We start from the raw sequence: 20,818 nt of genomic DNA, 5'->3' as shown, positions 1-20,818 counted from the left end.
TAATGCAGGCTTCAGACATTTGCCTGAAAAGAAGCTGAGTGCTGATTGCCAAGAGAATAGGAAAAAGGCCTTGAAGGCATTTCATAGTTCCACTTTATAGCATTATTTTTCTGCATAATCAGAAAGAAAAGAGGTTGAACTGGCTCATGGTTCTGCAAGCTTTAAATAAATCATAGAGGCTTCTGCTTCTGGGAGGACTCAGGAAGCCTCCCAATCATACCAGAAGACCAAGCAGCAATGGGATGTTTTATATGGCAGAAGTAGAAACAAAACAGAGAGAGGAAAAAGGTGCCACACGTTGTATAACCCTGTTATACAACCAGATTTCCTGAGAACTCACTATCACAAGGTCAGTATCAAGAAGATGTTGCTTAACCATTGGTGAAAGTTCTGCCCCCTACCACCCACACCCCTCGCTGTTTCCAGGCAGAAGCCTGAGGAAAAGGCAGACCCACTAGGAAAACCTCTAATAGGGCAGAGCAGAAAAAGTATATGGGCTTGGAGGCCCCACACAGGAGGTTACCATCCTCAGACCCCAGAATCATAGACTCACCAACAGCTTGCACTCTCAGTATGGAAAAGCTACAGGCACTCAACAACAACCCAGCCTGTGAGGGCAGCCATGGGGGCTACACCCTGCAAAGCCATAGGTGCACTGCCCTGGTGGAGGTTTTCCATGAGGCTTTGCCTCTGCAGCAGGCTACTCGCCCTTACTACTGCCCACGAACCTCTCACCACCCTACTGCCAGCCTACTCCTCCCCATCCTACCCATTTGTTTTTCCTTCCACCCCTACCAACCTCCCGTTTGTGATTAAATCACCTCCCACCAGGCCCAACCTACAACTGTCAGGAATACAATTCCCCATGAGTTTTTGTAGGGAAACACAGCCAAACCATATTATCCTGACCCTGACACCCCCACGTCTCATGTACTTCTCACACAGAAAAATACAAACATGCCTTTTCAAAAGTTTCAAATAGTCTTAACTCATTCCAGCAGTAACTAAAATGTAGCAAGTTCAAGTCTCATCCAAGACAAGGCTGCAACCCCTTCTGCCTATGAATCCCTGAATGTAAAAGACAATTCTTTTCTTTCAAGTTACAATGATGGCACAGGCACTGGGTAGGCTTTCTTAAACCAAAGGGAAGGTTTTCCCAGAAAAATAACACAAATGGGACACAGGCCCAATCCGACTCCAAAACCCAGCAGGACAGCATTCATTTATCACGAGAACTCACTATCACACAGACTGCATTAAGGAGATAGTATTTAACCATTTGTGAAGGATCTGCCACCCATCCCCATGTTTCACCCTCACCCACACCATGAACCTCCATTCTCCCACATCCCCCTTCCAACCCCCATTCTCTACCATGATTAAATCACCTTCTACCAAGCCCCACAGTTAACATTCCCCATTATAATTCCACATGAGTGTTGGTAGGGACACAGAGCCAAATCGTATTATTCTCCCTTTGGCCCCCCAATCTCACATCCTTCTCATACTGCAGAATACAATGATGCATTCTCTACAGTCCCCCAATGTCTGAACTCATTCCAGCATTTACTCAAATGTCCATTTGTGAAGGATCTACCCCCTACCCCTGCCTTTCACCCCCAACCCCACCACAATCGCCCCCAACCCTCCCCACCCCTTAATCCCCCCAACCCTCCCCACCCCCCAACCATCTAACCTCCACTCTTCACCATGATTAACTAACCTTCCACAAGCCCCCACCTTTAACATTTCCCATTAAAATTCTACATGAGTTTTGGTAGAGACACAGAGCCAAAACATATTATTCTGTCCCTGGTCCCCCAAAGTTCATGTCTTTCTTACATAGCAAAATGCAATGAGGCCTTCCCTAGAGTCCCCCAAATCTTAACTCATCCCAGCATTTACTCAAATGTCCAAAGGCCAAAGTCTCCTCTGAGACAAGGCTGCCATATCTTCTGCCCTGAGACTCTGAAATACAAAGCAATTTAACCACTTCCAAGTTACAATGGTTGTACAGGCATTGGGTAAGCATTCCAAGCCAAAAAGAAGAAATTTCCCAGAAAGAAGCACAAAACACAGATGGGACTTACAAACCCCCTGGAAGTCAAAAACCCAGCAGGCCAGGCATTCCATCATACAGCTCCAAATCATCTTTTTGGAATCTATGTCCACATCCAGAGCACAGGGTTTTGTGATGGCTGGGATCCCAAGGCCTTGGGCAGCTCTGCACATGTGGCATTGCAGAATCTTCCCCCTACAGCTGCCCTCATTGGCTAGGCTGGTGTTGAGTGCCTATAGCTTTTCAACACTAAGGGTGCAAGCAGCTGGTGGGTCTATGATACTGGGGTCTGGAAAATGGTGCCTCCCTGTATGGGGACTCCAACCCTATACTTTCCTTGTGTATTGCCCGAGTAGAGGTTTACCATGAGGCTCTGCCTCTTGGAAAAGCTTCTGGCTAGACACTCAGGATTTCTGATATATCCTCTGGAGTCCAGACCAAGGCTCTGAAGCTTCTAGTCCTGTGCTTTATGCACCTGCTGGCTTAACACTATGTGGAAGCCACCAAAGCATGGAGCTTGCTTCCTCTGAAGCAGTGACACAAGCTGTACCTGTGCATCTTTCATCCATGGCTGGAGCTGGAAAAGGAGCTGCAGGGATGCAGGCAGCAGTGTCCTGAGGCTGCACACAGCAGTGGAGCCATGGGGCTGGGCCAGGAAACTATTCTTTTCTCTTAAATCCCAGGGCCAGTGACAGCAAGGGCTGCTACAAAGGTCTCTGAAATGCCTTCAAGGCCTTTTTCCCATTGTCTTGAATTATTAGCACTGGGCTCCTTTTTATGCAAATATCCGAAGGCTTCTTGATTTTCCCCCTGAAAATCAGCTTTTCTTTTTGGCCATTTGTCCAGATTACAAATTTTCCAAATGTTGAAGCTCTGCTTCTCATTTAAATATAAGTTCCAACTTATGGTAATTTCTTTCATCACACATAGGAGCACAGGCTGTTCGACGTAGGCCGGACAACTCTTCAGCTTTGCTGCTTAGAATTTCATTCCACCAGATACACCCTAAATCATCACCCTAAAGTTCAGTTTCACAGATCTTCAGGGAATGGTCACTGTGTAGCCAATTACTTTGCTAAGGCAAAAGTAAAAAACCTTGGTTCCTTTTCCCAGTAAGTTCCTCATTTTCATCTGAGACCTTACAAGCCTGGCCTTCAGTGTCCATCCTTCTGTCTGCCTTTTAATCATAACTATTTAACAAGTCTCTGCAATGGTCCAAACTTTCCCTCATCTTGCTATCTTCTTCCAAGCTCTCCAAACTCTCTAACCTCTGGCCATTACCCGATTTGGAACCTGCTTCTACACTGTCAGCTATCTTTGTTGCAGCCTGGCAATATGGTAAAAGAAGAAAAGTCCATTATCAGGGGAAACATCAAGATGGCCTCCAATATTTGCATTGTAAAAAGCTCAGCGCTAATAGCCAAGAGAATGGGGGAAACGCCTAGAAGTCATTTCATAACTTCACTTCACAGCATTAATTTTCTGTATCTACATAAAGAAAAGAGGTCTAATTGACTCACAGTTCTTCAGGCTGTAAAGAAAGCATAGTGGTTTCTGCTTGTAGGAGGACTCAGAAAGCCTCCCAATTATACCAGAAGGCCAAGCGGCAATGAAATACTTCATATGGCAGGAGTAGAAGCAAGACAGAGAGAGGAAAGAGGTGAGACATCCTGTTATACAACTATATCTCATGAGAGCTCACTATCAGGAGATCAGCATCAAGAAGATTGTGGTTAACTGTTGGTGAAGGATCTGCCCACCTCCCCATATCCACCACCCACTGTTTCCAAGCAGAAGCCTGAGGCAGAGACAGAACCCCTTGGAAAACCTCTACTAGGGCAGTACAGAAGGAAAATATGGGCTTGGAGCCCCCACGCCACCATCCTCCAGACCCAAGAGTCATGCACCCACCAACAGCTCACACCCCCAGTGTGGAAAAGCTTCAGGTACTCAACACCAGCCCAGCCCATGAGAGCAGCAGCAGGTGCTAAACCCTGCAAAGCCACAGGTGCAAAACCACAGGTGCACTGCCTTAGTAGAGGTTTTCCATGAGCCTCTGCCTCTGTGGCAGGCTACTCCCTTCCTGCTACACACCACCCTACAGCCAGCCTACTCCTCCCCACATAACCCACCTGTTTTTACTTCCAACCCCACCCCTCTCCCATCCATGAATAAATCACCTCTCACCAGGCCCCACCTGCAACATTCGGGATTACAATTACATGTGAGTTTAGGTAGGGACACACAGCTAAACCATATTATTCTGACCCTGATCCCCCAAATATCATATCCTTCTCACAGAGTAAAATACAATCATGCCTTTTCAAAAGTTGCCAAAAGTCTTAAGTCATTTCAGCATTAACTGGAATGTAAAAAGTTCCACGTCTCACCTGAGAAAAGGCTACAGGCCCTTTTGCCTATAAGTCCCTGAATTTAAAAGGGAGTTCTTTTCTTTCAAGGTACAATGATGGTACAGGCATTGGGTAAGTTTTCTCAATCCAAAGGGTAGAGGTTTGCCAGGAAAATAACACAAATGGGATCACAGGGCCAATGCAAGTCCAAAACCCAGGAGACCAATATCCATTACATCTCACAGCTCCAAAACCATCACGAGAACTCACCATCATGAGGAAATGATTAAGGAGATGGTGTTTAACTATTTGTGAGGGATCATCCCCCCACCTCCACTTTTCACCCCTCACCCCCAGCATAATCCACCCATCCTCCCCAATCTCCACCTTCCAACACCCAGTGCCCTCCATGATTAAATCACCTTCCACCTGGCCCCAATTTTAACATTTCTGATTACAATTCCACATGAGTTTCCATAGCGACACACAGCCGAATCTTATTATTCTGTCCCTGCCTCCCTAAATCTCATGTCCTTCTCACTTTGCAAAATACAGTGATGCCTTACTTACAATTCCCCAAGCCACTATGCTTTTTTTTTTACAGCCTGCAGAACCATCAGCCGATTAAACCCCTTTTTGTTATGATCATACAGAAAATTAGTACTGTGAAGTGAAGCTATGAAACGCCTTCAATGACTTTTCCCCATCGTCTTGGCTAAGACCTCAAAGGTCTTAACTCATTCCAGCATTTACTTCAATGTCTGAAGCCCAAAGTCTCATCTGAGAGAAAGATGCAGTCCCTTCTGTTCCTGAGCCTCTGAAATACAAAGCAAGTTACCTATTTCCAAGGTATGATTGTCCAGGCATTGAGTAAGAATTCCCACCCTAAAGGAAGATTTTTGCCAGAGAGAACAACGAAACACAAACGGGACTTACAGGTCCCAGGAAAATCCAAAACCCAGCAGGCCAGTTACTCAAACTTACAGCTCCAAAGTCATCCTTTTTTAATCCTTGTCCCACATCCAGGGCACAAGGGCATGAGGGCTGGACTCCCAAGGCCTTGGGCAGGTCTGCACCTGTGGCTTTGCAGTTTTCAGTCCCCACAGCTGCCCTCATGGGCTGTGCTGGTGTTGAGTGCCTGTAGTTTTTACCCACAGAGTGTACAAAGCTCTTGGTGGGTCTATGAGTCTGGGGTCTGCATATGGTGGCCTCCAGTGTGGGGGCTCCAACCCCATATTTTCCTTCTGCACTGCCCTAGTAGAGGTTTCCCAGGAGGCTCTGCTTTTTTGGCAGCCTTCTGTCTGGACATCTAGGCATTTTCATACATCTTCCAAAATCTATATGAAGGCTCTGAAGCCTCTGGGCTAGTGCTCTATGGACTTGCTGGCTTAAGACTATGTGGAAGCCGTGAAGCCTTATAGCTTGTACCCTCTGAAGCAGTGATGCAATCTGTACCTGTGCATCTTTCAGCCAAGGTCGGAGCAGGAGCTGCGGCTGCTGGGATGCAGGCAGCAGTGTCCTGAGGCTGCACACAGCAGCAGGGCCATGGGGCTGGCCCCAGAAACCATTTTTCTCTCCTAGGCCCCAGGGTCTGTGACACCAAGGGCTGCTGCAACCATCTCTGAAATGCTTCCAAGGCTTTTTCCCCCATTGTCTTGGCTATTAGCACTGGCCTCCATTTTATGCAAATTTCTGGAGCCTTCATGAATTTTCCCCCTGAAAATCAGCTTTTCTTTTTGACCACTTGGCCAGGCTGCAAATGGTTCTAAACTTTTGAGCTCTGCTTGTCATTTAAATATAAGTTCCAACTTGAGGTCATTTCCTCAGTCACACATAACCTCGGTCACACAAGAACACGGGCTGTTTGATGCAGACAGGATCCCCCTTGTGCTATGCTGCCTAGAAGTTCATTCCACCAGATTTGCACTAAATCATCACCCTCAAGTTTAAAGTTTCACAGCTCTCGAGGGCAAGGTCGCCCTGCAGCCATGTTCTTTGCTACAGCAAAACAAAAGTAACCTCGGCTCCTGTTCCCAGTAATTTCCTCATTTTCATCTGAGACCTTGTAAGCCTGGCCTTCACTGTCCATCCTTCTGCCAGCCTTTTAATCACAACTATTCAACAAGTGCCTACGATGGTCCAAAATTTCTTTCATCTTCCTGTCTTCTTTCAAGCTCTCCAAACTCTCCAACCTCTGGCTGTTACCCACTTCTGAACCTGCTTTACATTTTCAGCTATCTTTGTTGCAGCCTGACAATGTAGAAGAAAATGAAGTCCATTTTCAGGGGGAAACTTCAAGAAGGCTTCAGATATATGCATTAAAAAGAAGTCCAGTGCTAACAGCCAAGACGATGGGGAAATGTCATTGAAGATATTTCATAGCTCCACTTCGCAGTACTTTATTTTCTGTATGATCATAATGAAAAGGGGTTTCATTGGCTCATGGTTCTGCAGGCTGTAAAGAAAGCACAGTGGCTTCTGCTTCTGGGAGGACTCAGGAAGACTCCCAATCATACCAATAGGAAAACAACAATGAAATATTTCATACGGCAGGAGTAGGAGCAAGGCTGAGAGAGGAAAGAGGTGCCACACCGTTAAATAACCAGATCTCATGATAACTCACTACCACTAGGTCAGCATCAAGAAGATGGTGCTTAACCATTGGTGAAGGAGCCGCCCCCCAACACAGCTCCACCTCCTAGTGTTCCAGACAGAAGCCTGCTGCAGAGGCAGAGGCTCTTGGGAATCCTGTACTATGGCAGTACAGAAGGAAAATAAGGGCTTTGACAGCCTATGCAGGAGGCCACCATCCTCGAGACCCCAGATTCATAGACCTACCAACAGTTCACACACTCAGTATGGAAAAGTGATAGGCACTCAACACCAGCCCAGCCCATGAGAGCAGCCATGGGGGCTAAAGCCTGCAAAGCCACAGGTGCACTGCCCTGGTAGAAGTTTTCCATGAGCCTCGGCCTCTGCAGCAGGCTACTCCCCCTTCCTACTATCCATCACCCTCCCACCGCCCTACAGCCAGCCTATTCTTCCCCACCCTACCCACCCCTTTTTTCTTCCACCCCTACCCCTCCCATCCATGATTAAATAATCTCCCACCAGGCCCCATCTCCAAAATTTGGGATTACAATTCCACATGAGTTTTTCCAGGGGCACACAGCCAAATCATATTATGCTGACCTTGACCCCCCAAATATCATATCCTTTTCACAGAATAAAATACAATCATGCCTTTTCAAAGGTTTCCAAAAGGCTTAACTCCTTCCTGCATTAACTCAAATGTAAAAAGTTCTAAGTCTCATCTGAGACAAGGCTACAGTCTCTTCTGCCTATGAGTCCCTGAAGTTAAAAGGGTGTTTGTTTCTTTCAAGGTACAATGATGGTACATGTACTGGGTAAACTTTCTCAATCCAAAGGGAAGAAATTTCCAAGAAAAATAACACAAATGGGACCACAGGCCCAATGGACATCCAAAATCCAGTACGTCAGTGTTCATTCAATCTCACAGCTCCAAAATCATGAAGAGAACTCACTATCAGAAGGACAGCATTAAGGAGATAGTGTTTAACCATTTGTGAAGGATCCACCCCCACCCCTGCCTTTCACCCCCAACCCCACCACAATCTCCTCCAACCCTCCCCACCCCCGAATCCCTCCAACCCTCTCCACCCCAGAATCCCCCCCACCCTCCCGGTGCCCCCAACCATCCAACCTCCACTCTCCACCATGATTAAATCACCTTCTACCAGCCCCCACCTTTAACATTTCGCATTAACATTCCACATGAGCTTTGGTAGAGACAGAGAGCCAAAACCTATTATTCTGTCTCTGGTCCCCCAAATTTCATGTCTTTCTCACATTGCAAAATGTAATGATGCCTTCCCTAGAGTCTCTCAAATCTTAACTCATTCCAGCATTTACTCAAATTCACAAAGCCCAGAGTCTTATCTGAGACAAGTCTACAGTCCCTCCTGCCCATGAGCCAGTGAATTTTAAAGCAAGTTTACTACTTCCAAGGTACAATGATTGTACAGGCAGTGGGTGACTCATAGAGATACATAAGTGTCCAAAACCCAGCAGGCCAGTCACTTAATGCTACAGCTCCAAAATCACCATTTTTGAATCCTTGTCCCATATCCATGGCACAGGGCTGTGAGGGCTGAGCTCCCAAGGCCTTTGGCAGATCTGCACTTGTGGCTTGGAAGCGTTCAGCCTCCGTGGCTGTCTCTCATGGACAGGGCTGTTGTTGAGTGCCCATAGCTTTTCCACACTGAGGGTGCAAGCTGTTTGTGGGTCTATGAATCTGGGGTTTAGAGAATTATGCCTCCCTGTGTGGGGGCTTCAACCCTCTAGGTCCCTTCTTTGCTCCTCTAGTACAGGTTCCCCATGAAGCTCTGCCTCTTGGAAAAGCTCCTTCCTGAACATCCAGGATTTTCTGTACATCTTCTGGAGTCTAGATGGGAGTTCCCAAGCCTCTAATCTCTTTCTCTGTGCACCTACTGGCTTAACACTATATGGAAACCATCAAGACTTTGAGCCACCTCTGAAGCAATGACCCAAGCTGTACCTGTGCATCTTTCAGCCATGGCTGGTGCTGGAGCTGCACGGATGCCGGCAGCAGTGTCCTGCGGTTAAGCACAGCAGCAGGGCCATGGGACTGGCCTAGGAAACCATTCTTTTCTCCTAGGCCCCAGGGCCTGTGACAGCAAGGGCTGCTGCAGACATCTCTAAAATGCTTTCAAGGCCGGTTTCCCACTGTCTTGGCTTTTTGCACTGGGTTCCTTTTTATACAAATACCCTAAGCCTTCTTGAATTTTCCCCCTCAAAATTGGCTTTTCTTTTTGACCACTTAGCAAGGCTCCAAATTTTCCAAACTTTAGATCTCCACTTGAAGTTCCAACTTGAAGTCACTTCTTAGGTCACCCATAAGAACACAGGCTGTTCAATGCAGGCAGGACACCTCCTGTGCTATGCTGCCTAGATGTTCATTTCACCAGATACATCCTAAATCATCACCCCCAAGTTCATAGTTTCACAGATCTCCAGGGCAGGGTCCCCATGCAGCCAGCTTCTTTGCTAAGGCCAATCAAATGTAATCTTGGCTCCTGTTCATAGGAAATTCCTCATTTTCTTCCGAGAACTTTTAGGTCTGGACTTCAGTGTTTACACTTTTGTCAGCCTTCCTATCACAAGTATTTAACAATTCTCTATAGTGGTCCAATATTTTCCTCATCTTGCTGTCTTCTAAGCTTTCCCAACTCTTCTGACCTCTGTCTTTTACCCACTTCTGAACCTGGTTCTACATTGTCAGCTATCTTTATCACAGCCTGGCAATGTGGTAAAACAGAAAAGTCCATTTTCAGGGGGAAAGTTCATGAAGGATTCAGATATTTGCATGAAAAGGAGCTGAGTGCTGGTTGCCAAGACAAAGGGGAAAGGGCCTTGAAGGCATTTCATGGCTCCACTTCATAGTATTAATTTTCTGTATGATCATAAAGAAAAGAGGTTTAATTGGCTCACGGTCCAGCAGGCTGTAAAGGAAGCACAGTGGCTTCTGCTTCTGGGAGGATCAGATCAGGAAGCCTTCCAATCATACCAGAAGGCCAAGGGGCAATGAGATGTTTCAAATGGCAGGAGTAGAAGAAAGACTGAGAGAGGAAAGAGGTGCCACCCCCTGTTATATAACCAGATCTCATGAGAACACACTATCATGAAGACAGCATCAAGAAGATGTTGCCTAACCATTGGTGAAGGATCTGCCTCCCACCCCCACCTCCCACTGTTTCCAGGCAGAAGCCTGCTGCAGATGAAGCGTTCTTGGGAAACCTCTACTAGGGCAGTGCAGAAGGAAAATATGGACTTGGAGCCCCCATGCAGGGGGCCACCACCCTCCAGACCCCAGATACATAGACCCACCAACAGCTTGCACCCTCCGTGTGGAAAAGCTACAGGCACTCAACACTAGTCCAGTCCATGAGAGCAGCCACTGGGGCTCAAATCTGCAAAGCCACAGGTGTGCCTCCCTAGTAGGGATTTTCCATGAGACTGCCTCTGCAGCAGGCTACTACCCCTTCCTACTACCCACCACCCTCCCACCACCGTACAGCCAGTCTACTCCCTCCCACCCTACCCACCCCTTTCTCCCTTCCACATCCACCCCCACCCATCCATGATTTAATAATCACTCCCTCCCACTCCCTGTCATAATCTAATCCCTCCAAACCCTTCCAATCTTTGTTTGCTACCCACTACTGAGCCTGCTTCTACTTTTTCAGAAATCTGTATAGCAGGTTGGCTATGTAGCAATAACAAAAATCCCATTTAAGGGGAAACATTCAAGAAGATTTCAGAAATTGGCATATAAAGAAGCCCTGTGCTAATAGCCAAAACAAAGGGAAAAAGGCCTTGAAGGCATTTCACAGCTCCTCTCTGCAGTTCTACTTTTCTGTATTATTGTAAATAAAAGAGGTGTAATTGACTCATGGTTCTGCAAGCTGTGAAGGAAGTATAGTGTCTTCTGTTTCTGGGAGGAATCAGGAAGCCTCCTCATTATATCAGAAAGCCAAGGGACAATGAGATGTCTCCTAAAGCAGGAACAGGAGGATGAGATCTGTTAAACAACCAGATCTCATGGGAACTCACTCATTATCAGGAGGATAGCATCAAGGTGATGGTTCTTTATCATTCGTGAAGTATCTACCTGCACCATTTTATGACTAAATCTTTTTCCACCTAGACCTTGCCTGTAACATTACAAAATATAATTCCACATGAGTTTTGGTAGGGACATAGACAAAAACCGTATTATTCTGTCCTTGACCCGATGAATCTCATGTCCTTCTCACATTGCAAAATACAAACATGCCTTGCCAGCAGTCTCCCAAAGTCTTAACTCATTTCAGGATTAACTCAAAGTTACAAAGTCCAAAGTCTCATCTGGGTCAAGGCTACAGTCTCTTTTGCCTATGAGTTTCTGAAATAAAAAGCAGACATTGTGTAAGCTTTCCATATCCAAAAGGAAGACATTTTCCAGAAAGCTTCTTATTTCTCTCTGAGACCTCCTCAGCCTGGCCTTCACTGTCCATGTTTCTGTCAGGATTTTTGTCACAACCATTGAACCAGACTCTAAGATGGTCCAAAAGTTTTCTCATCTGTCTTCTTTTGAGCCCCCCAAACTCTTCCAACCTCCGTCCATTACCTGGTTCCAAAGATGCTTCCACATTTCCAGGTATCTTTATAGCAACGCTCCAGTCCTCATTTGCCATTTTCTGTATGATTTATTTTGAAAAAGAGGTTTAATTGGCTCATGGTTCTAAGCACAGTGCTTCTGCTTCTAGGCCTCAGAAATCTTTCAATAATCATGGAAGGCAAAGAAAGAATCAGTTGTCTCACATGGCAAGGGGAAAACACGGAGAGTGGGGAGGTGATATAGAGATTTCAGTGACTACATCTCATGAGAAGTCACTCATTATTGTGAGGATGGTACAAGGGGATGGTGCTGAACCATTCATGAGAAATTTGCCTTCATAATTCAATCACCTTATACCAGGATCCACCTTCCACATTAGGAAATATAATTCAACATGAGATTCGGTGGGGACACATATTCAAATTGCATCATCAATCTTTGAATATAAAGACAACCACAGCAGGCTTTATCCAGCCAACTTCTTTGAGACTCTTTATAGAGTTTGAAGTCTAGAGCATATACACTAAAATATTCGTACTTTGAAAAGCAATAAAGTGGTATTATCATTTTTCCAAAAGTTACAGCAGTAGTTTAGGCATTCATAGTATGATTTAGTTCACGATTGCTACTGTTTCTATTCTATCACCATATTAACTGTTTCCTATACAATTCTGTATTCAGCTGGATTTCAGTTGAGCACAAAACCATCCTTGTACTAGCTCTTTGCTAGTGTTATTATTCTGCTGTAGAAAGTATCCTTGAACTGGAAACCGTCCACGATCGAGTATGGAGTCATTCAACACTATCAATTCCTGGGTGACTTTTTGAAAAAGTAGTATCTCTTGTTGCAAGAAATGCTGCATCTGTGAGTCCATGTCTCTCACTGGAATTGGATGGAAGTGGTGAATTTCAGCCAAAGTGGCCAAAGAAATCCTGTTCCTGTGATTCTGACGTCATCAGCCTCTGCACCTCTGTCTTCCCTTCTGCCACATGTTGCCTGCTCTCCATGACTTTGGTAAGAGCTTCCTTGTGTATGTGGATGATGTCCAGGATGTTGGTCTGGTGTCCCTGAGACAGCACTAACAGGTCCATGGCTGGGTCCAGGTCCTTCCTGGACTGACTGGCAAAGAGCTCACTGACAGAGTGGAAGGCATCTATACTGAAGTGGATGGCCTGGTCCAGCTCCAAGGCCTGGCTGAGGCTGAAGAAGAACTGTCAGGCTTCTGATGCTCTTTCTCAAAGCCTGCCACCACTCATTGGCTGTGAAGTTGAGCTGAGTGCCCTGTTGTCCATCTTCTTGGTGAAGCACTTGAAGCCGTCAATCTTGCTCTCCCACTCCTAAAAGTTGAGTGTCATACTGGGGGTGGGCTCAGGGCCAGGAAGAATCTGGCACTCACCATCTCATTCTTCTCAGCCTTCCTCTTGCCCTGTCTCCAGGCTGTCTCTTCAGTGCTGGTGGGGCACATCAGGAAGTCACAAAAAATGTGGCACTGCACCTGCATCCAGAAGCTGGCTGTGTGGTTCATCTACAAGATTGGGCCCTTTCTGCACTTGAACATAGATCCACTTCACCATAGATGCCTTTCACACTGTCAGTGAGCTCTTTGCCCATCAGCCCAGGCAGGACCTGGACCCAGTCATGGACCTGTTAGTGCTGTCTCAGGGACACCAGGCCAACATTCTGGACATCATCCACATACACAAGGAAGCTCTTACCAGAGTCCTCCTCAAGATGGCCTGTGGTCTGCCTCTTGGCACCCGAGAAGCCCACAGTGCTGTAGAAGCCCCAATGCTTGGACTGGAGCCCCAAAGGCGGCACACACCCCAGTTCTGAGCCTGCTGCTCATTTCCTCTATGTGGCTCCATTTGCAGCACATTTGTTGCACTGAGGCCTGTGCATGCCAGGCAAAGCCATGCTGGCTCAAAGAGCACCCACCCACCTCTGCAAGGGTTTGCCAGGAGCCAGTGGACCAGCCACCAACGTCACTCCCTGCCAGTCAGGGTAAATCAGTTATTCTGCCCTGGAGGTGGATCCCCAGTGCCATCTGCTTTTCCTCAGGCCTCCACTCCATCAGCTGTCACGTGGTGGTCACTCAGACTGTGGGAAACTGGCCATCCCTGTTTCCTTGAGTGGGTGAGGTTGGTGACTGCTCCACCTGCTCCTGGCACACCCTTGCAGAGGTGGCTGGTTGCTCTTTGAGCCAGCTTGGCCTTGCCTGGCATGCACAGGCCCCAGGTACTGAGAAGGTGCTCCGAGTAAGTTTGTCTTGGGCCAAATTCTAAGTCTGGCCAGGGCCACAGAAGGCCGAGTCCCCTGGGTGGTAATCCTGGCTGCTGCAGGGGGGCCCATGGTGCCCCTCCCCTCCCAGGGCTCAGGATGAGGTCCGACTGGGACAGGATGCTTTAGGTATGGGACTTGTGCCCCAGGAGGGGACCTCTGTCACACATGTTGGGTGAGAATATGTATGGCATGCTGCTGGCTGCCAGGGCTGTTGGGATGCACGTTCACCCTTCCCTTCAGGGACCTCAAAGTGACCAGCTTCCCCTTTATGAATGACTTCCCAAGGCCCAGGAGCCATTTGGGGCTGCAGAGCAGCTGGCTGCATGCTGCCCTGGCTTCTTCCATGTTGTGCTGGTAACTACCTACCAAGGGGGGTCAGATGCAGGCACAATGTAGGACGATTGTCTCTGGACCTGTGTCTTGGTTATCATGGAGCTAGACTGGGCCTGGTGACAGGGCCCTGATGGGGTTGTCCTGTGTGGTCACGGAGGTGATCAGAAAAGATGCAGAATGGAATTGCTGCGAGGATGAATGAGATGACTGTCAGCACATAACAGGCAGCTGGTGAGTGTTCAGGGATTACCCTCAGTAGCTGCCCAGAGGCCAAAACCACCCACCTGATAGTGACTTTTCCCAAGCCAGGAGGAAGAGAAAAGAGCAGGTCCCACTCACTTGAATCTGATCAGTGAGCTGTGTTGAGATGTGCCTCTCATCTAGAAAATAGTCCTTCACGCAGAGCTACTCACAGACACTGATGTGTGTCTCTAACTGCTCCACAACACAGAGGCGATGGGGACTCAGTAACAGTGACCTTGTGGGGTCACACAACCCACCACCATGGGAGTCTGCTTGGGTCAACAGGGCCCAGAGTCAGTGTCCTCTATCCCCTGAACTGACATGTGTGTATGCAATGTATTTGTGTATGCATGTGTGCCTGTGTGTGTGTGTGTGTGTGTGTGTGTGTGTGTGTGTGTTTGTCTTGCTTCTCTGGACAGGCCTAGCTTCTCCACTCATGGGTGCACCCAGGTCCTCATCACTGTCACCTTAGAGCATTAGAGCCTCTATAGGTGCTCCCCAATCTCTGCCCTCCCCACCCATGATGGTCCTGGGGATGCAGACAGAGGAGGGGCACTGCATAATGCTGAGAGGGCTGGCACCCTCTCTAGGTGGAACACAGGTCATTTGTAAAGTTGTAGGTCTGCCAAGCAGTATTGGATTCAACACATCTTCTCACCTTCTCTTTCCAGCCACCCTCCAGGGTGCCCTGACTCACTTTCCCTGCAGATGGAGGCAAGGAGGCTCCACAGACAACCCCCCTGCCTGAGGTCACATAGTGGCCAGCAGGCCGGGTACTGACCAACTGCCCCTGACCAGGTTCCCAGTGATGAGTGATGAGGCCCCTAATGACCACTTCTCCATTGACCAGGTCCCACTGACCATGTCTTCCTAACCAGGCCCACACTTAATAGACCTCATGGGCCAGACCCCACTGACCAATTTTCCACTGACCTGGTCCCCATTGACAAGACCGGGTTCCCACTGACAAGACCACAATTTACCAGGTTGCTGCCCACCCGACCCCCCACTGAACAATTCTCCATGAACGAGTACCCAGCTGACCGAGTCCCCTCTGACCAGGCCCTCACTGACCAGGCTCCAAGCCACTAAGGCCCCACACTGACCAGGCCCGTGATATATTGTGTATGCCCCGCCAACCAGTTTTTCATTGTTTATGTTCCAACAGATCAGGCCCCACTAATAAAGCCACCACTGACTAGGTCCCCCCACTGATCAGGCTTCCAATGACTAGGTCACCATGTCCCCACTGATGAGGCCTTTACTGAGGAGGCCTCCACTAACCAGGCCCCTGCTGATCAGGTCCCAAATGACTAGGTCCTGATGACCAGGTCATCTCTGACCATGGTCCACTGACCAAGCCCCGGAGCAACGGGGTTCAAAGTCTCATTACAGTGTCCCCTTCAGCTCATAGACCCTCCCTCCCTGCATGTGTGCCCAGAGGTCAGGCCCTGGGGGTTTTTTGGGGACATGGCCTTTCCTCCAAGACGCAGGGAGAGACAATTGGCCTCAGGCTCCAGGTTCCCAGCTCCACACTCACCCCAAAGGCCCTCTGGGCCCATCTCAAAGGAGAAAGTGAGGTGGCCTGACACTGCCTGGACACACCATCTACCCTCTTCCTAAGTGACAGAGTGTGAGGAAGGGAGGGACATTTGGCAGATAAGGCACGCTGTGCTGTTGGGTCTCTCAGGGCCCTTCCCACAGAGCCCCGATCTAAAGACACAACACAGAGGCTACAGGAAGACTAATCCAGAATCTCTGAGACAGCCAGGGACCACATGAGGACTCTCCCCAGACAGCCAGAAGGCCCTTTGCTAGTTTCTTGGTACCTCAGTGGATGTGGCAGTGGTTCTTCTGTTGGGGACCAGTGAGTACACACTGGGGAGGGCTCACCTGTGCTTCCTCAGTGGCTCCACCTCTGCTTCTAAAAAAAATTACTCATTCCAGAGCTGGCGCAGAGAAAATACAAGCTGAGCTTAGAACATCTTCTGCCAGAAAGTAAAAAAAGTGCTGACAGAGTAATGGAGACAAATCAAAGAGATATAAAGTCAGCTTGGAATGTCTACTACTGGCCTAATCTTGGGGAATTGGAGCATCAGAATCATGAGCTTTCCTACTCCCTTATTTATTGGTTTTATTTCTCCATGTAGAACAAAGAAGAGAATAAGAAAATAATCATCTGGTAACCATCATAGTAATAATTGTTCAAACACAAGTCATCCATGAAATGCTAAATCTAGTGGGTTCTCAGGAGTAACCAGATATTTACAGAGCCTCAAAGTATCTCCATACAAAATACGGTTGAACTACAAAAAGAAAATTGTAACATTAGCATGGACAAACCTGGCAGGTACTCCTTAACTCTACTAAGTAATAAAAACTGTAAAATGCAAATAAGCCTTCGATGACCTTTACTAACCTTTACTAAAGTATCAATGATGACTCGGTTGTTTAAACAGCTGACATTTGGGCAATTTGAGTATGTCAAACTCTATAATAGTGGTTTTCATTTGCAAGATCCACTTAAAACTTAAGGAGGCCAAAAAACATCATTTAAAATACCCTATAAATTATAATCATACATTTGATACAAAAATATCCTACTTCAGTAAATATTGGAATGTTATATATTTTATGAGAAACAATTAAAATGTGTAAATAGCCCAGTAATAAAGTTTTATAATCTTTTAAATCATCATACAATTTTTCCTTAAGACTTTATGGTTAAATATTCTCTTCATTAGATGTGGCTTACCCGTGGATTCTAGAGAAGAAAGTAGATGGGAGCAAGTGTACAATACAGCAACAGCTGGAAAGAAAAATAAAGAATTTTGTTCTTTACCTAAAACACTTCAGTTAACTAAGTGTGAGTTTAAAAACTAAAGACTTGAGAACTTTATCAGAGTTAATAAGAATGAGAAATATGTATGTACATTTACAATACAAAATTACTATTTAATAATTTACACATGGCATTAATTCTAATTGTGTTTAAATATAAGAGCTTTTTCAGTCTTCATTCATGTAATCAACAGCCACATGCTAAGGTACTAGAACCAGCACTGGAATTACAAGATGAAGATGGCATGGTCCACCTCTCAACAGTCATAAGCTATAACCTAAAAAACAGACAGGCAGGCAATGTCCATATAGAGTCATAGATACCATGACAGGTATACAGCAGGGCACTACTGGAACACAGAGAAGGGACATCTACCCACTTTTATGTCAATATCATGGGCTTTCTGGTGGAGGAGATAACATAGGTTGATACCTGAAGGACAAGGAAAAGCTTCCCAGATAGAGGAAAGAGGCAAAGGCAAAGAGCCAGAGGTGAGGAAGAGCCCTGCAGAGTTCCACTCCATCCAGTTTGGTGCTAGAGCAAAGGGCAGAGTGCAGTAAGTGGTGAGAAACAAGGCTGAGTAACTTGACAAGAATTACATTGACATGGGTGTTTTTATTTCATGGTGAAAAATTTGGAACTTTTCCTGAGAACAAGTGTAAGCCAATGACACAGTAAATTAGAGGAGATTTAAAATGTCACCTGTCAAGTGACTGCTTATGAAGGGTTATTGCTCAGCTAAGTATTTCTGAATGAGTCTTAGGTCTGTTGGCCTTCAATCTCTACCAAAACCCTGAGAACTTGATGATGCCTTTGTTTTCTGAGAATCGTTTCAGTGTGCTGGCTGACAGTTCCATGAGGATGGCAAAACTTAAGAAAGTGTAGAGCCAGTGAAAAAGAGATGCACAGACTTCTTGGGAACTATTTAAGCTTTGGAACATGATGAATTTATGGTGCATAAGTACAGTCTTCTCTGTGAAAGTTTCTGTTTTCACATCTTTCATTAGATGTGTGTAAGAAAAAAAATATTGATGTAGTATCTACTAACCCAAGAATGAAAAGGAATGCCATTTGCTATTTACACTTTATTTCTAAAATAAACCTAAATTTAATTAATAAATTTTGTCAACGTACTTCTCTTTGTTTCTCTAATTATTTATTCTACACAGTCCGGCCCCATCTAAAATAAGTAAAAATAATAATAATGTCTAAATTAAACAAGAAACATTATCATGAAAATCATGTATCACTTACAAAATGTGGCCTTTAGTATTTTTAGTGACTAGACATAATTTGCAGTTTGCTTAAATAGAAAAATAATCACATAAATAAAATAAAATTTCTACTTATTTTAAGTTTAGATAACAGAGGATGTATATATGTAATGCTGTTTAGAGTAATCTGACAAAAATGCAGTTAATATTGATTTATTGCATATACATGATTTTAGAAAGGTAGTATTTTATTAGTACAAAGGTTAAACAATGGCCAGGCATGGTGGCTCATACCTGTAATCCCAGCACTTGGGGAGGCCAAAGCAAGCAGATCACAAGGTCAGGAGATCGTGACCATCCTGGCCAACATGGGGAAACCCCGTCTCTACTAAAAATACAAAAATTAGCTGGGCGTGGTGATGCGCACCTGTAGTCCCAGCTACTTGGGATACTAAGGCAGGAGAATTGCTTGAAGCCAGGAGGTGGAGGTTGCAGTGAGCCAAGACTGCACCACTGCACTCCAGCCTGGTGACAGAGTGAGACACTGTCTCACACACACAAAAAAAGATTAAGTAATTAAAGCCATCTTTTGCAATGAATGCATTGCTTTGAAATTCTTAGAAAACTCTGCCCTTTATAAAAGTTTAATCCATTTTTTACTTCAATAAATTTTATCTTAAAAAGAAATTTCTGTTCTCTACTTATAGTAAACTTTTCTTTTTTTTTTTTTCTAGTTTGTATTCTAAATTAACGTGGTACCTCTGTAAGTTTCTTCCAAAGGCATATTGAGGGATACCGAGGTTTGCAGTACAATTGAACTCATCACACAGGTTGTGAGCATAGGACCCATGAAGTAGTTTTTCAACCCTGGCCCACTCTGTCCCTCCCCGTTCTTATTTCCCATTGTCTATTATTCCCATCTTTATGACAATGTGCACCCAATATGTAGCTCCCACATGAGTGAAAACATGAGATATTTGGTTTCTGTTTCTGCGTTGGTTTGCTTAGGAGAGTGGATTCCAGCTGTATTCATGTTGCTGCAAATGACATGATTTTGTTCTTTTCATGGCTGCATAGTATTCCATGGTATATATGGAATTTTCCAATCTACCTTGGATTTTCAATCTACCTTGGATGTACCTGGATTGACTCCACGTCTTTGCTATTGTAAATAGTGCTGCAATGAACATACATGTGTATACATCTTTTTGTTACAATGATTTATTGTCCTTTTGGTATACCCCTAGTATAGTAATGGGGTTGCTGCATCCAACAGTTATTCTTAATTCTTAATTTCCAAACTGCTGTCCATAGTAGCTGAATTAATTTACATTGCCACAAACGGTTTGTGTTCCCTTTTCTCCACAGCCTCCCCAACATCCTTTTTTAAGTTTCTATTTATTATTTGTTTTTAACAAAAGTCATTGTGACTGGTGTGAAATGGTATCTTATTGATGTTTTGTTTGGCATTTTTCTGATGATTAGCAATGGTAAGCATTTGTTAATGTTTGTTGGCCACTTACGTGTGTTATTTTGAGAACTGTCTGTTCATGTCCTTTGCCCATTTTTAATGGTCTTATTTATTTTTTGCTTGTTGATTTGTTTAGGTCTCTATGGATTCTGGATAATAGGCGTTTGCTATATCCATACTTTGTGAATATTTTCTTCCATTCTTTTAGGCTGTCTGTTTAATCCCGTGATAGTTTCTCATGCTGTGCAGAAGCTATTTAGCTAAATTAGATCACACTTGTCAATTTTTGTTATTCTTGCAATTGCTTTTGAGGACTTAGCCATAAATTAATTGACAAATATGATATCCAGAAGAGTGTTTCCTAGGTTTTCTTCCAGGATTTTTATAGTCAGATGATGTACTCTTATGTAAGGAAATCACAAACCTTTTTTTTTTGTTTTGTTTTCAGACAGAGTCTCCATCACCAGGGCTATAGTGCAGTGGTATGATCTTGGCTTACTGCAACCTCTGTCTCCTGGGTTCAAGTGATTCTCCTGCCTCAGCCTCCTTAGTATCTGAGATTACACATGCCTGCCAACATGCCTTGCTAATTTTTGTATTTTTACTAGAGACAAGTTTCATCATGTTGGCCAGGCTGGTCTCAAACTCCTGACCTCAGGTGATGCACCTGCCTCGGCCTCCCCAAATTTTGGGGTTACAAGTGTGAGCCACCATGCCTGGCCAAGCACAAAGCTTTTAACATAAAAATGGAAATGAACATTTTAGTGTTTTGTTTAATTCATAAAATGCAATTATTTTGGATTCTACTAAATAATAAACATCC

This window comes from Pan troglodytes, chromosome 14 (genome assembly GCF_028858775.2).
Source record: "Pan troglodytes isolate AG18354 chromosome 14, NHGRI_mPanTro3-v2.0_pri, whole genome shotgun sequence".
Classification (NCBI taxonomy): domain Eukaryota; kingdom Metazoa; phylum Chordata; class Mammalia; order Primates; family Hominidae; genus Pan; species Pan troglodytes.
The sequence above is the reverse complement of the archived record's forward strand: the minus strand, read 5'-3'. Positions refer to the sequence as shown.